Genomic DNA, 15,024 nt, shown 5'->3' with positions numbered 1-15,024 from the left:
CCAACTCCAAACCTCAAGGGCCACCAACAGGTCAGGAATTCAGGATATCCCTGCTTCAGCACAGGTGATGCAGTTATTGACTGAACCTCTGATTGAGCCACTTGTGCTGAAGCAGGGATATCCTTAAAACTTGTCCTGTTGGTGGCCCTTGAGAACTGGAGTTGGCCGCCCCACGTGTAGTGTGTAAATGGTTCATGTTATTCAGCAAGAGCAAACTATGTTACATGCAGTAATTAATATATGACCATGGCACAGTCGCATGCGAGGGATAGACTGCGCTCTCAGATTCACCGCGGAATGTCATGAACTTGATAGAGATCTCGGAGAGCAGGAAGCGTTCGGATTTTAGAAGCTGTGAATCGCATTGGAGACCAAGTTCCAGTGTTGGCAAAACAAAGAGAATTGTTGCTGCTGGACGTGCAGTGCAAGATGTGCATATTGCTTCCTCCCTCTCGTGGGGTTCTGTATGCTTTGTTGGCTTGTTGTTGCTGCTGGACGTGCAGTGCAAGATGTGCATATTGCTTCCTCCCTCTCGTGGGGTTCTGTATGCTTTGTTGGCTTGTTGTTGCTGCTGGACGTGCAGTGCAAGATGTGCATATTGCTTCCTCCCTCTCGTGGGGTTCTGTATGCTTTGTTGCCTTGTTGTTGTAAAAACATAAAAACAGGTTTCAACAGAAATTGAGCATTTAGCAGGAAATGATATCGGGCAAAAAAACAACACAATTCCTTAGAAAGCAACGAAGGGTGGGGGGCCGTGTGGGTTCTTTCTTCCATGTGGTAACAGGGGAGGGAGAGGGAAGAAGGGGTATGATACCTTTTACTGGACTAACAAGTGGTTGAAATGTTACAAGCTTCCCAATCTCCCCGGGGAACCTGATGAAGGAGCCGCGAGGTTAGAAAGCTTGTGACATTTCAACTACTTGCTCGTCCAATAAAAGGTCTCATATGTTTTCGGCAAACATAACGTTTCTCATTGAGGCCAAAACGTTCTACCTTTGACTTGTCTGTCCAGAGAACATTGTTCCAGAACTCTTGTGGATCATCTATGTGCTCTTTGGCAAACTTCAGACGGCAGCAATGTTCTTTTTAGAGGGCAGTGGTTTCCTCCTGGCTATCCCTCCTTGAACACCATTCTTGTTCAGTCTTTTTCTGATAGTTGAGTCACGAACACTCACATTAGCCAAGCTGATAGTGACCTGCAGATCCTTGGGTGTTACTCTGGGGTTCTTTGTGACTTCCCGGATGATTTGCCAGTTTGTTCTTTGAGAGATTTTGGTTGGACGACGCTCCTCGGTAGAGTGACTGTGGTCTTGAACATTCTCGATCTGTCTGTGGACAGTGGATGGGTGGAGCCCCAAATTCTTAGAAATGACTTTGTTACCCTTTCTAGACTGGTCCAATAACTGCTTTTCTGAGGTCCTCAGAGATTTCTTTTGATCGTGGCATGAGGTGTTTCTACACACCTATATGGTGAAGACTAAACTCACCACATTTCTGATCTTTATATACTAGAGTGGGGACCTCCCAAACGCACACCTGAAGATCTATCTAATTATTTACACACCTGATTCAAATTATTCCCTTTAATTTAGCTGATAAAACCAGGGTTTCGCTTACTTTTGCACATACCCTGACTCTTAATTACTCATAGTTTGTCTAATTTATATATCATTTTGTTTCAGAAGACATGGAATTGGTTAATATAAACCCCATTGGATATTTAAGTAAAGATTGGTTTTGATTCAAGAAAATTATCATGGAAAAACTATGGAATTTCTGTAATTATCATTGCGGTTCACAAACTTTTTCTCGCCGCTGTACCTGTTACTCCAACTACAGGTTTCATACCGCCTAGTCCCTACTCCTTACCCCCTACTCCTCACTCCCACTCCCCACTCCTCACCCCCTACTCCTCACTCCTCACTCCCTACTCCCTCTCCCTCATTTGCTACACAATTCTCTCCCACTCCCTACTCCTCACCCCCTACTCCTCACTCCCACTCCCCACTCCTCACCCCTATTCCTCACTCCCTACTCCTCACTCCCACTCCCTACTCCCTCTCCCTCATTTGCTACACAATTCTCTCCCACTCCCTACTCCTCACTCCCTATTCCTCACTCCCTACTCCCCACTCCCTATTCCTCACTCCCTACTCCCCACTCCTCACTCCCTACTCCTCACTCCCTCTCCCTCATTTGCTACACAATTCTCTCCCACTCCTTACTCTTCACTCCCTACTCCTCACCCCCTACTCCTCACTCCCACTCCACACTCCTCACCCCCTACTCCTCACTCCTCACTCCCTACTCCTCACTCCCACTCCCTACTCCCTCTCCCTCATTTGCTACACAATTCTCTCCCACTCCCTACTCCTCACTCCCTACTCCTCACTCCCTACTCCTCACTCCCTACTCCTCACTCACTACTCCCCACTCCCTACTCTCCACTCCCTCCTTTGTTACAAACAATTCCTGTCTCTCCCAGCGATGGAATATCAAGTCTGGAATCTGATCTCCTTCGATCTCTCTAAGTAAGAAATATGCACTTATTGCTGTTGGCAAATTTTTCACCAATTGCGAGTTTCCAAAATCTGCTAAATTCACGTACTTGTGCGAAGATATCGACCAACGCTCATACCCCGGACCCCAGGAATGTAGCCAGGCCATTAAACCAGGTGTAGTTTTGTCAAGAGTGGTTTTTTTTTTTTAAATCAACATATATGTGTGAAAACTGTTATTACTGGATTACTGGGAGGTGGATGACATATGACGGTATTACAAGGTATGGAGTAAAACTACTTTTTTTTACTTTTTATTCACACACACAGTATTACTACCTTTCTGACGAACATACAGTTTCACCCTCATGTTAAAAAAAATGTATTTGTTTTAATAATACCTGCTCACTTTGAGTTTTTAGATCTTAAAGGAGGTGTGTGTGTGTGTGTGTGTGTGTGTGTGTGTGTGTGTGTGTGTGTGTGTGTGTGTGTGTGTGTGTGTGTGTGTGTGTGTGTGTGTGTGTGTGTGTGTGTGTGTGTGTGTGTGTGTGTGTGTGTGTGTGTGTCTGCCAGTCCTGTACTATTAGATAACACTTACTACATTTTTCTTTTTAAATTCAACTCAATGCCGTTTTAATATACTGAGCATCCTGTGATTTCTATAGCAGGTTTAGCCCACCTCCAAAGCAGTGCAAGATCTTTGCAACACTTTCCTATTTGGGATAATTTGTTGCCAATATTCCCAGTAGTTTGAGCTGCAAACTGTAACAATAGATAATCTTACCTTAGTAATATAAGAATAGATTGTAGCTGCTGAGTTACACTGACTGAAGGATTGATTGAAACTGAAAAGCAGCCATTTTGTGAACCCAGGGAAGCATGATCTTTGCTGATCGATTACGGGAGAACAAATCGATTAGCTAAGCTGCCCATTAGTTTTCAATAAAGGTAATCAAAGGCTGCCTATATTAAAACAAATTAATTATTTAGTTTGTTTTTTAAGTGCTGCTTGGATTGCCTATGTAAGGAATTCCATGTGTGAGGTGCAGGGAGACCTGTGTTTAACAGGCTCCGAGTAGCATGAAATCAAGCACATTGTAACTAGTTATTTCTAAAGCACCAGGTGCTGTCTGATACAATAACCTGAAGATAAAGGGTTAACAGGTGATTAGGTGCAGGGGTGGGGGGACAGGGTACAGGTTAGGTGCAGGGGAGGGGGGCAGGGAACAGGTTAGGTGCAGGGGGAAGGGGGGACAAGGGACAGATTAGGTGCAGGGGTGGGGGGACAGGGAACAGGTTAGGTGCAGGGGAGGGGGGCAGGGTACAGGTTAGGTGCAGGGGGAAGGGGGGACAAGGGACAGATTAGGTGCAGGGAAGGGGGGACAGGGAACAATTTAGGTGCAGGGAACGGGGGACAGGGAACAGGTTAGGTGCAGGGAAGGGGGGACAGGGAACAGGTTAGGTGCGGGGAAGGGGGGACAGAGAACAGGTTAGGTGCAGGGAACGGGGGACAGGGAACAGGTTAGGTGCGGGGGGAGGGAGGGATTGAGTCATCATTTAAACCTCCAGTTGAGTGACTTGATAACTCTGACCCCGGTGGCAAATAAAAACTCAGAGATATAACAATGGCGGGTATAAAAGCAATTAAATAAGTGATGAGTTGATGGAGGGTTATTCAGCGTGTTATCCAGGCAGAGTTTGTGTGAATAAAAATATAGCCATTGTTAGCACTGCTGTTTCCTACTAGATCAGGGGGTTACGATGTGTGTCTAGGCAAGGTCGTTTAACATGTCTGAATTATCTGTAATATATCTATTAATATATACTCATATCTTTCACCAGACCCTCTCATAACTCCATTTAATATAACATCCAATTACGTTGCAATTATTTTAACAGTGTGAGGCTCAGGCAGTGTGAGCGGCTCTGTACGATACGGAATGAGTATGTGTGACTGGCAGTGTGAGCGGCTCGGTACGATACGGAATGAGTATGTGTGACTGGCAGTGTGAGCGGCTCTGTACGATACGGAATGAGTATGTGTGACTGGTAGTGTGAGCGGCTCTGTACGATACGGAATGAGTATGTGTGACTGGTAGTGTGAGCGGCTCTGTACGATAGGGAATGAGTATGTGTGACTGGCAGTGTGAGCGGCTCTCTACGATAGGGAATGAGTATGTGTGACTGGCAGTGTGAGCGGCTCTGTACGATAGGGAATGAGTATGTGTGACTGGCAGTGTGAGCGGCTCTGTACGATAGGGAATGAGTATGTGTGACTGGCAGTGTAGCGGCTCTGTACGATAGGGAACGAGTATGTGTGACTGGTAGTGTGAGCGGCTCTGTACGATAGGGAATGAGTATGTGTGACTGGTAGTGTGAGCGGCTCTGTACGATACGGAATGAGTATGTGTGACTGGCAGTGTGAGCGGCTCTGTACGATACAACATGAGTATGTGTGACTGGCAGTGTGAGCGGCTCTGTACGATAGGGAATGAGTATGTGTGACTGGCAGTGTGAGCGGCTCTGTACGATACGGAATGAGTATGTGTGACTGGTAGTGTGAGCGGCTCTGTACGATAGGGAATGAGTATGTGTGACTGGCAGTGTGAGCGGCTCTGTACGATACGGAATGAGTATGTGTGACTGGTAGTGTGAGCGGCTCTGTACGATACGGAATGAGTATGTGTGACTGGTAGTGTGAGCGGCTCTGTACGATAGGGAATGAGTATGTGTGACTGGCAGTGTGAGCGGCTCTGTACGATACGGAATGAGTATGTGTGACTGGCAGTGTGAGCGGCTCTGTACGATACGGAATGAGTATGTGTGACTGGTAGTGTGAGCGGCTCTGTACGATAGGGAATGAGTATGTGTGACTGGCAGTGTGAGCGGCTCTGTACGATAGGGAATGAGTATGTGTGACTGGTAGTGTGAGCGGCTCTGTACGATACGGAATGAGTATGTGTGACTGGTAGTGTGAGCGGCTCTGTACGATAGGGAATGAGTATGTGTGACTGGCAGTGTGAGCGGCTCTGTACGATAGGGAATGAGTATGTGTGACTGGTAGTGTGAGCGGCTCTGTACGATACGGAATGAGTATGTGTGACTGGTAGTGTGAGCGGCTCTGTACGATAGGGAATGAGTATGTGTGACTGGCAGGTTGAGCGGCTCTGTACGATAGGGAATGAGTATGTGTGACTGGCAGTGTGAGCGGCTCTGTACGATAGGGAATGAGTATGTGTGACTGGTAGTGTGAGCGGCTCTGTACGATACGGAATGAGTATGTGTGACTGGTAGTGTGAGCGGCTCTGTACGATAGGGAATGAGTATGTGTGACTGGCAGTGTGAGCGGCTCTGTACGATACGGAATGAGTATGTGTGACTGGTAGTGTGAGCGGCTCTGTACGATACGGAATGAGTATGTGTGACTGGCAGTGTGAGCGACTCTGTACGATAGGGAATGAGTATGTGTGACTGGTAGTGTGAGCGGCTCTGTACGATACGGAATGAGTATGTGTGACTGGTAGTGTGAGCAGCTCTGTACGATAGGGAATGAGTATGTGTGACTGGCAGGTTGAGCGGCTCTGTACGATAGGGAATGAGTATGTGTGACTGGCAGTGTGAGTGGCTCTGTACGATACGGAATGAGTATGTGTGACTGACAGTGTGAGCGGCTCTGTACGATACGGAATGAGTATGTGTGACTGGTAGTGTGAGCGGCTCTGTACAATACGGAATGAGTATGTGTGACTGGTAGTGTGAGCGGCTCTGTACGATAGGGAATGAGTATGTGTGACTGGCAGTGTGAGCGGCTCTGTACGATAGGGAATGAGTATGTGTGACTGGCAGGTTGAGCGGCTCTGTACGATACGGAATGAGTATGTGTGACTGGTAGTGTGAGCGGCTCTGTACGATAGGGAATGAGTATGTGTGACTGGTAGTGTGAGCGGCTCTGTACGATAGGGAATGAGTATGTGTGACTGGCAGTGTGAGTGGCTCTGTACGATAGGGAATGAGTATGTGTGACTGGCAGTGTGAGCGGCTCTGTACAATATATAATGGTAACATGGGCACAGGCAGAATATAAGCAGCCAATAGATGCTACGAGCTGGAATTTGGTTCCTAAATCATATTTGGAAGTATGATGGTACAAAGTATCACTAGCTTTTAATTCGCACACCAGAGGTAGCGCTACTTTGTGTGATTACCTGGCTTAGAAGACTTAATCACCCTTAAATAATTGCCTTATATAAATCGGTTCTGGTCGGGAACATTGAGAATCAGAGATCTGTAGAGATGAGCACATTTTGGGGGCAAATTTGGATTGTTCGGTTCCTTTGGTCCGCGGATTTCAGTGGATCAGTCTTAAAAATGGCGATTCGCCTTTTGCGGATTTTGTTTTATTTACACTAAGAAATCCATCGGCGGATTGTATCCGATGGCGGTTATGGATCAATCCGCGCGGATTGAAACTGTAACAATCCGTTGGCGTATTTTACACCACGGAACGGGTTTGGACTGGCAAATTCGGGAAAATCCGGGACAGGGATTTCGCCATCTTTGTTGTTTAGATTTAATAGGAACTCTGGGACTTGTTTTGCCTTCGAGCACCGATAGCAGACGTTTTCTTTCATTCTTACTGGTGCTGTCTGATCCAATGTTCTGTTGCCCTTTAATATACAAACATACTGTACATACTTCCGTATTTTGTTTAATGGTTTTATTTAAAAAATGTTTTTTTAGAACATGAATATTGTAAAATTAGGTGGGAAACAACTTGTGTCATGTTTAACAGGTTTAGGATAACGTAAGGCGGGCAGAGTCACGCTGCATGGCGCACGCTCAGGCCGGAGGATCTCGGTACCGCCGTGAGTTTATATTTCTGTACAGTTCCAGGATTATGAGCAAACTCTTTACAGTGAGCTAATGACACGAGCAATCAGCGGTAACCACTTTAATGCAATTACACTAATCATTAAACAAGTCTGCCGTGATTACAGTTATTATAACAAATTCAGGTATTACAGCGGAAACGGATCCACGAGGGGTTTATTCTTGGTAATATCGCAGAGATTTCTGCGGATCTTTACATTCCCTGCGTCAGAGCTTTAAACACAATATAATGTGTGGCGGAAAATGAGAGGCAGGAGACATACTGAAAGCAGTAGTGGATGCAGGGAGCAGATCCCCAGCAGATAGGTGGAACCTATTATATGAGTTGGCGTTCATGGAGTAAAAGTCAGAGAGTTTGAGGGCGAGTAGGAGAAATTGGAGTGTTAAAAGTGCAATCCCACATAGCTGCAGCAGCAGCAGCAATCCCCCTTACCTAGTCCCCAGAACAGAGCAAAGATACCCCGCACACACTGCATTCTGGGTGCGGCCGCACAGAGCGGCTCTAATGGGAACATCCATTGTTCCTCTCCGAGCATCGCTGACCCAATCACACCAAATGCTGAGATACTACTGACTGAAGCATACAATACCCCACAGGTTTCTGTATAGGATCACATACTGACTGAAGCATACAATACCCCACAGATCTCTGTAAAGGATCACATACTGACTGAAGCATACAATACCCCACAGATCTATGTATAGGATCACATACTGACTGAAGCATACAATACCCCACAGGTTTCTGTATAGGATCACATACTGACTGAAGCATACAATACCCCACAGATCTCTGTAAAGGATCACATACTGACTGAAGCATACAATACCCCACAGATCTCTGTAAAGGATCACATACTGACTGAAGCATACAATACCCCACAGATCTATGTATAGGATCACATACTGACTGAAGCATACAATACCCCACAGATCTCTGTATAGGATCACATACTGACTGAAGCATACAATACCCCACAGATCTCTGTAGAGGATCACACATATACTGACTGAAACATACAATACCCCACAGATCTCTGTATAGGATCACACACATACTAACTGAAGCATACAATACCCCACAGATCTCTGTAGAGGATCACACACATACTGACTGAAGCATACAATACCCCACAGATCTCTGTATAGGATCACACATATACAGGACTGAAGCATATAATACCCCACAGATCTCTGTATAGGATCACACACATACTGACTGAAGCATACAATACCCCACAGATCTCTGTATAGGATCACACACATACTGACTGAAGCATACAATACCCCACAAATCTCTGTATAGGATCACTTACTGACTGAAGCATACAATACCCCACAGATCTCTGTAAAGGATCACACACATACTGACTGAAGCATACAATACCCCACAGATCTATGTATAGGATCACATACTGACTGAAGCATACAATACCCCACTGATCTCTGTATAGGATCACACACATACTGACTGAAGCATACAATACCCCACAGATCTATGTATAGGATCACATACTGACTGAAGCATACAATACCCCACAGATCTCTGTAAAGGATCACACACATACTGACTGAAGCATACAATACCCCACAGATCTATGTATAGGATCACATACTGACTGAAGCATACAATACCCCACAGATCTCTGTAAAGGATCACACACATACTGACTGAAGCATACAATACCCCACAGATCTCTGTAGAGGATCACATACTGACTGAAGCATACAATACCCCACAGATCTCTGTAGAGGATCACACACATACTGACTGAAGCATACAATACCCCACAGATCTCTGTATAGGATCACACACATACTGACTGAAGCATAAAATACCCCACAGAGCTCTGTATAGGATCACACAAATACAAAACTGAAGTATACAATACCTCACAGATCTCTGTATAGGATCACACACATACAGGACTGACGCATACAATACCCCACAGATCTCTGTATAGGATCACACACATATAGGATTGAAGCATACAATACCCCACAGATCTCTGTATAGGATCACATACTGACTGAAGCATACAATACCCCACAGATCTCTGTAGAGGATCACACACATACAGGACTGAAACATACAATACCCCACAGATCTCTGTATAGGATCACATACTGACTGAAGCATACAATACCCCACAGATCTCTGTATAGGATCACACACATACTGACTGAAGCATACAATACCCCACAGATCTCTGTAGAGGATCACACACATACTGACTGAAGCATACAATACCCCACAGATCTCTGTAGAGGATCACACACATACTGACTGAAGCATACAATACCCCACAGATCTCTGTATAGGATCACACATATACTGGACTGAAGCATATATTACCCCATAGATCTCTGTATAGGATCACACACATACTGACTGAAGCATACAATACCCCACAGATCTCTGTATAGGATCACACACATACTGACTGAAGCATAAAATACCCCACAGAGCTCTGTATAGGATCACACAAATACAAAACTGAAGCATACAATACCCCACAGATCTCTGTATAGGACACACACATACGGGACTGAAGCATAAAATACCCCACAGACCTCTGTATAGGATCACACACATACAGGACTGAAGCATACAATACCCCACAGATCTCTGTATAGGATCACACACATACAGGACTGAAGCATACAATACCCCGCAGATCTCTGTATAGGATCACACACATACTGACTGAAGCATACAATACCCCACAGATCTCTGTATAAGATCACATACTGACTGAAGCATACAATACCTCACAGATCTCTGTATAGGATCACACACATACAGGACTGAAGCATAAAATACCCCACAGACCTCTGTATAGGATCACACACATACAGGACTGACGCATACAATACCCCACAGATCTCTGTATAGGATCACACACATATAGGATTGAAGCATACAATACCCCACAGATCTCTGTATAGGATCACATACTGACTGAAGCATACAATACCCCACAGATCTCTGTAGAGGATCACACACATACAGGACTGAAACATACAATACCCCACAGATCTCTGTATAGGATCACACACATACAGGATTGAAGCATACAATACCTCACAGATCTCTGTATAGGATCACTTACTGACTGAAGCATACAATACCCCACAGATCTCTGTATAGGATCACACACATACTGACTGAAGCATACAATACCCCACAGATCTCTGTATAGGATCACACACATACTGACTGATTTGTTAACATCGTTAGGAGATGAGATTGAAAAAATGTATATTTCCACCGAGTTCAACCTGTGCCAAATTTAGACGACAGATACTTATCTTATATTTGTATTTACAGTATATTGATCCTGAGGAAGGCAAACAGAAAACCCCAGTGACACATTATCCAATGATATCTCATAAGGGGAAAAATAAATTCCTTCCTGACTCCAAGAATTGACAATCAGATTACTCCCTGGATCAACATCCTTCCCATGTATACTTATTTGGTATATCCCTGTATACCTTTCCCATCTAAAAAGATGTCCAACCTTTTTTTGAACAAATCTATTGTATCTGCCATCACAGTCTCCATGGGTAATGAATCCCACACTGTAACTGCCCTTACTGTAAGAACCCTTTCCTTTGTTGCTGGTGAAATTTCCTTTCCTCCAACCTTAAGGGATGTCCCGAGTCCTTTGTACTGCCCGTGGGATGAATAGTTCTTTTCAAATCTCCTTCTGTTGTCCCCGAATATATTTGTATATAGTTATCCTATCCCCTCTCAGGCTGCGCTTATAGTGCCGGCGACGTCAGGCTACGGTCACTGGAAAAATCAAAGAGAGATGACTTCCAGCGATCGCGACCAAGCCGTCGCTCCGTCGCGTCACGCTTACTATAAGCGACGGCAGAAATGCATTTGTTTTGACGCGATGTCGCGTCGCTGTCGCCGGCACTATAAGCGCAGCCTTAGACGCCTCTTTTCCAATGTAAATAAATGTAATTTAGCCTCTCCTCATAAATCAGACTATCCCTCCCTATTATTCATTTGGTGGCTCTTCTCTGCACTTTTCCTCGTTCCATAATGTATTTTCTAAGGAGTGTTGCCCAAAACTGTACTCCATAAAATAAATTAAAACCATGCAATGTATATCTCTAAAGGAGATCCATGAAATATATGTATAGTATCATCATTTAACAGCACAATCAATTTAATTCACAAAAGGGGAGGGGGGGGGGGTTCTCAATGTTTTAATGTATTTATTTTCTAATAAAAAAACAACATTATAACAAAGAATTAACTGATAGGAATAAAATTAATTGTATAACATGCATGAAGGCTAATAGAACATATTAGAGAAAACAATAATAAAAGGTACAATTAAATAATTTCAATCATAATTCCAGGATGATCTTTGCCCTATAATGAGGGTATCCGATTTACCCCTCTATATCAAATAGCCACTGTAATCATGGAGCAGGATAAGGGAGAGATAAGGCAGATGTCAGGACAGGAATATACACTGTACAATTCAATTGACAACATTTAACACAGTTGTTTGAGCTAATCTCATCCTGCCCTTCCCAAGGCTGCTTTTATTTAACAAATCTAATGCTCAATTTGTAAGTGTTTGAAATATTAAGTGTCGGGGAAGTTAAAATGGAGCTCTCCCCAGAGCATAAAGGTTACCATGGTAACTTCAGGAGCTAGAGAAAATCCTGATTTGTAACACAAATTATTATTCTGTTTTTTTGCGAGCAGGACATGCTGAAATAAAGCCCTGCAGCTGAGGGCTGTCCAGTCATCAGGACCCCCCAACAGGTCAGGTTCGGACTCTTCCCTTTCGTTCTTCCTCTCAAAGCGATGCTATTGCTAAATCTTGCTTCTTCTTTCTCCCTAACATTGCTAAAACACAACCTACTAAACTGTTAATGCATGCCCTCATCCTCTCCCATCTGAACTACTGCAACCTTCTCCGTACCGGCTTCCCTTCCTCACCGCGTTCTACCCTTTATTCAATGCACAATGCAGCAGCACGGACACTCTGTCTGACAATGAGCAGCCACTGGTTTCAACATTGCCCCTTATTCTCTCTGGAGTGCAAGCTCTCAGGATCAGGGCCCCAGTTCCTCCTGTATCAGTTTGCGCCTATCTGTCCTTATATGTAATTTACATCCCTCTGTACCCCGCTGCGGAGTATGTTGCTGCTTTACAGATATATATTATTATTATTGGTTAAGTGGTGTACATCAGGCACACACAGGAGACTTCCATCTGACAGGTGGAGCTGGTATCGGTCCTGAAATAATGGTTGTTGTGTCCTCCTCCCTTGTGGCATTCTCTTACTTTACAAAGCGAGACGTGTAACTTGAGTTTCAGCCACGTAGATACATGTAATAGGCGATAACATTGCCATATGAAGGCAAACAGTGACTATAAATCCATTTGTCCCTTCAGGGCCACCCCAGGCAAGACAAAGCAGCACATCTCAGCAGGAACGCGATCTGTGACAGGAATGTAGCATACACCCTGTGCTCTGCCCAAGCACGCCTCCTCTCTGCTTCACCTAATACCACGGCGTGGTCACTTCTAAACGTGGCCTGTGTGCTTTATCTAGTGTCAGCTATAAACAGCACTCTTAGTCGCCCTACAGACACAAGGCGCCCCTCCAGTGTCCCTCTGAATCTCGGATACACCTTTACTTAATTGCTTTAGAAGATTATTGTATTGTCACACACCCAGAGGGAGCCTCTTACACGCCTGGAACATGCACCAGCGCACCGTGTGTAGCAAGCGCCGCCCGTGCAGCGCTAGCGGGCATGCATGTGTAGCAAGCGCCTCTGCTATCAAAGGAATACGTGCAAAGTGATCTAAGGTCAGGGGTATTATTAGTATGGTGTGGGATGCAAGAGGGTAACAAGGCAATGTACGCAGGCCAATAAGGAAAGAGAACAGGATAAGGGAAGATATAAAGGTCAGAAAATGTACTTTAAACTTTATCTGGCAATGGTTGGAAACATTGTAATACAAAATGTCACAGATTTAAAGCAGCAATCTGGCCCAGACTTCTCAGGTCTTAAACTTTGTATTTTTTTTACAGGATTTGAACTCGGAGTCCTCCCAGGTTCCAGAGATACCCAGTTTCAGCTGCCGGTGTTTTCCTGCGGGCCAATAACACCGGTATCTCCGCGGGGGGGTGGGGGGTGATGTGGTGGATTCCTACTGGCCAACTTCAAATATCCGGGAAGCAGCAGCATCTCAGGAACTGGGGAGGGTCCCCAGGAGCGTGCAATGAGCGCAGAGTGAGGGTCCCCAGGAGCGTGCAATGAGCGCAGAGGGAGGGTCCCCAGGAACGAGCAATGAGCGCTGAGGGAGGGTCCCCAGGAGCGAGCAATGAGCGCGGAGGGAGTGTCCCCAGGAGCGAGCAATGAGCGCAGAGGGAGGGTCCCCAGGAACGAGCAATGAGCGCAGAGGGAGAGTCCCCAGGAGCGAGCAATGAGCACTGAGGGAGGGTCCCCAGGAGCGAGCAATGAGCGCAGGAGGACCCCCAGCTCGAAGTATGTAACAAAATAAATAAATTGGGCATGATTGTTTCTTTACAGCAGCGACACTACATCCCGCTATCTGTTCTTCTTTCTATATGTAAAGCGTGTGACAAATGTATAATTCTACATTCTTACCTAAGCTGTCAACACGCGGGCTCTCTCTCACAGCACACGCGGGCTCTCTCTCACAGCACACGCGGGCTCTCTCTCACAGCACACGCGGGCTCTCTCTCACAGCACACGCGGGCTCTCTCACACAGCACACGCGGGCTCTCTCTCACAGCACACGCGGGCTCTCTCACAGCACACGCGGGCTCTCTCACAGCACACGCGGGCTCTCTCTCACAGCACACGCGGGCTCTCTCTCACAGCACACGCGGGCTCTCTCACAGCACACGCGGGCTCTCTCTCACAGCAGCACACGCGGGCTCTCTCTCACAGCACATGCAGGCTCTCTCTCCCAGCACATGCAGGCTCTCTCTCACAGCACATGCAGGCTCTCTCTCACAGCACACGCAGGCTCTCTCTCACAGCACACGCAGGCTCTCTCTCACAGCAGCACATGCAGGCTCTCTCACAGCAGCACATGCAGGCTCTCTCACAGCACATGCAGGCTCTCTCACACCACATGCAGACTCTCTCACAACAGCACATGCAGGCTCTCTCACAGCACATGCAGGCTATCTCTCACAGCACATGCAGGTTCTCTCCCACAGCACATGCAGGCTCTCTCACAGCACATGTAGGCTCTCTCACACAGCACATGCAGGGTCTCTCACAGCACATGCAGGCTCTCTCACAGCACATGCGGGCTCTCTCTCACAGCACATGCGGGCTCTGTCTCACAGCACATGTGGGCTCTGTCTCACAGCACATGCAGGCTCACACAGCACATGCAGGCTCTCTCACAGCACACGCGGGCTCTCTCTCACAGCACACACGGGCTCTCTCTCACAGCACACGCGGGCTCTCTCACAGCACACGCGGGCTCTCTCTCACAGCACACGCGGGCTCTCTCTCACAGCACACGCGGGCTCTCTCTCACAGCACACGCAGGCTCTCTCTCACAGCACACGCGGGCTCTCTCTCACAGCACACGCGGGCTCTCACAGCAGCA

The sequence above is a fragment of the Ascaphus truei genome, chromosome 9 (genome assembly GCF_040206685.1).
Source record: "Ascaphus truei isolate aAscTru1 chromosome 9, aAscTru1.hap1, whole genome shotgun sequence".
NCBI lineage: Eukaryota > Metazoa > Chordata > Amphibia > Anura > Ascaphidae > Ascaphus > Ascaphus truei.
Note: the sequence above shows the minus strand (reverse complement) of the source record.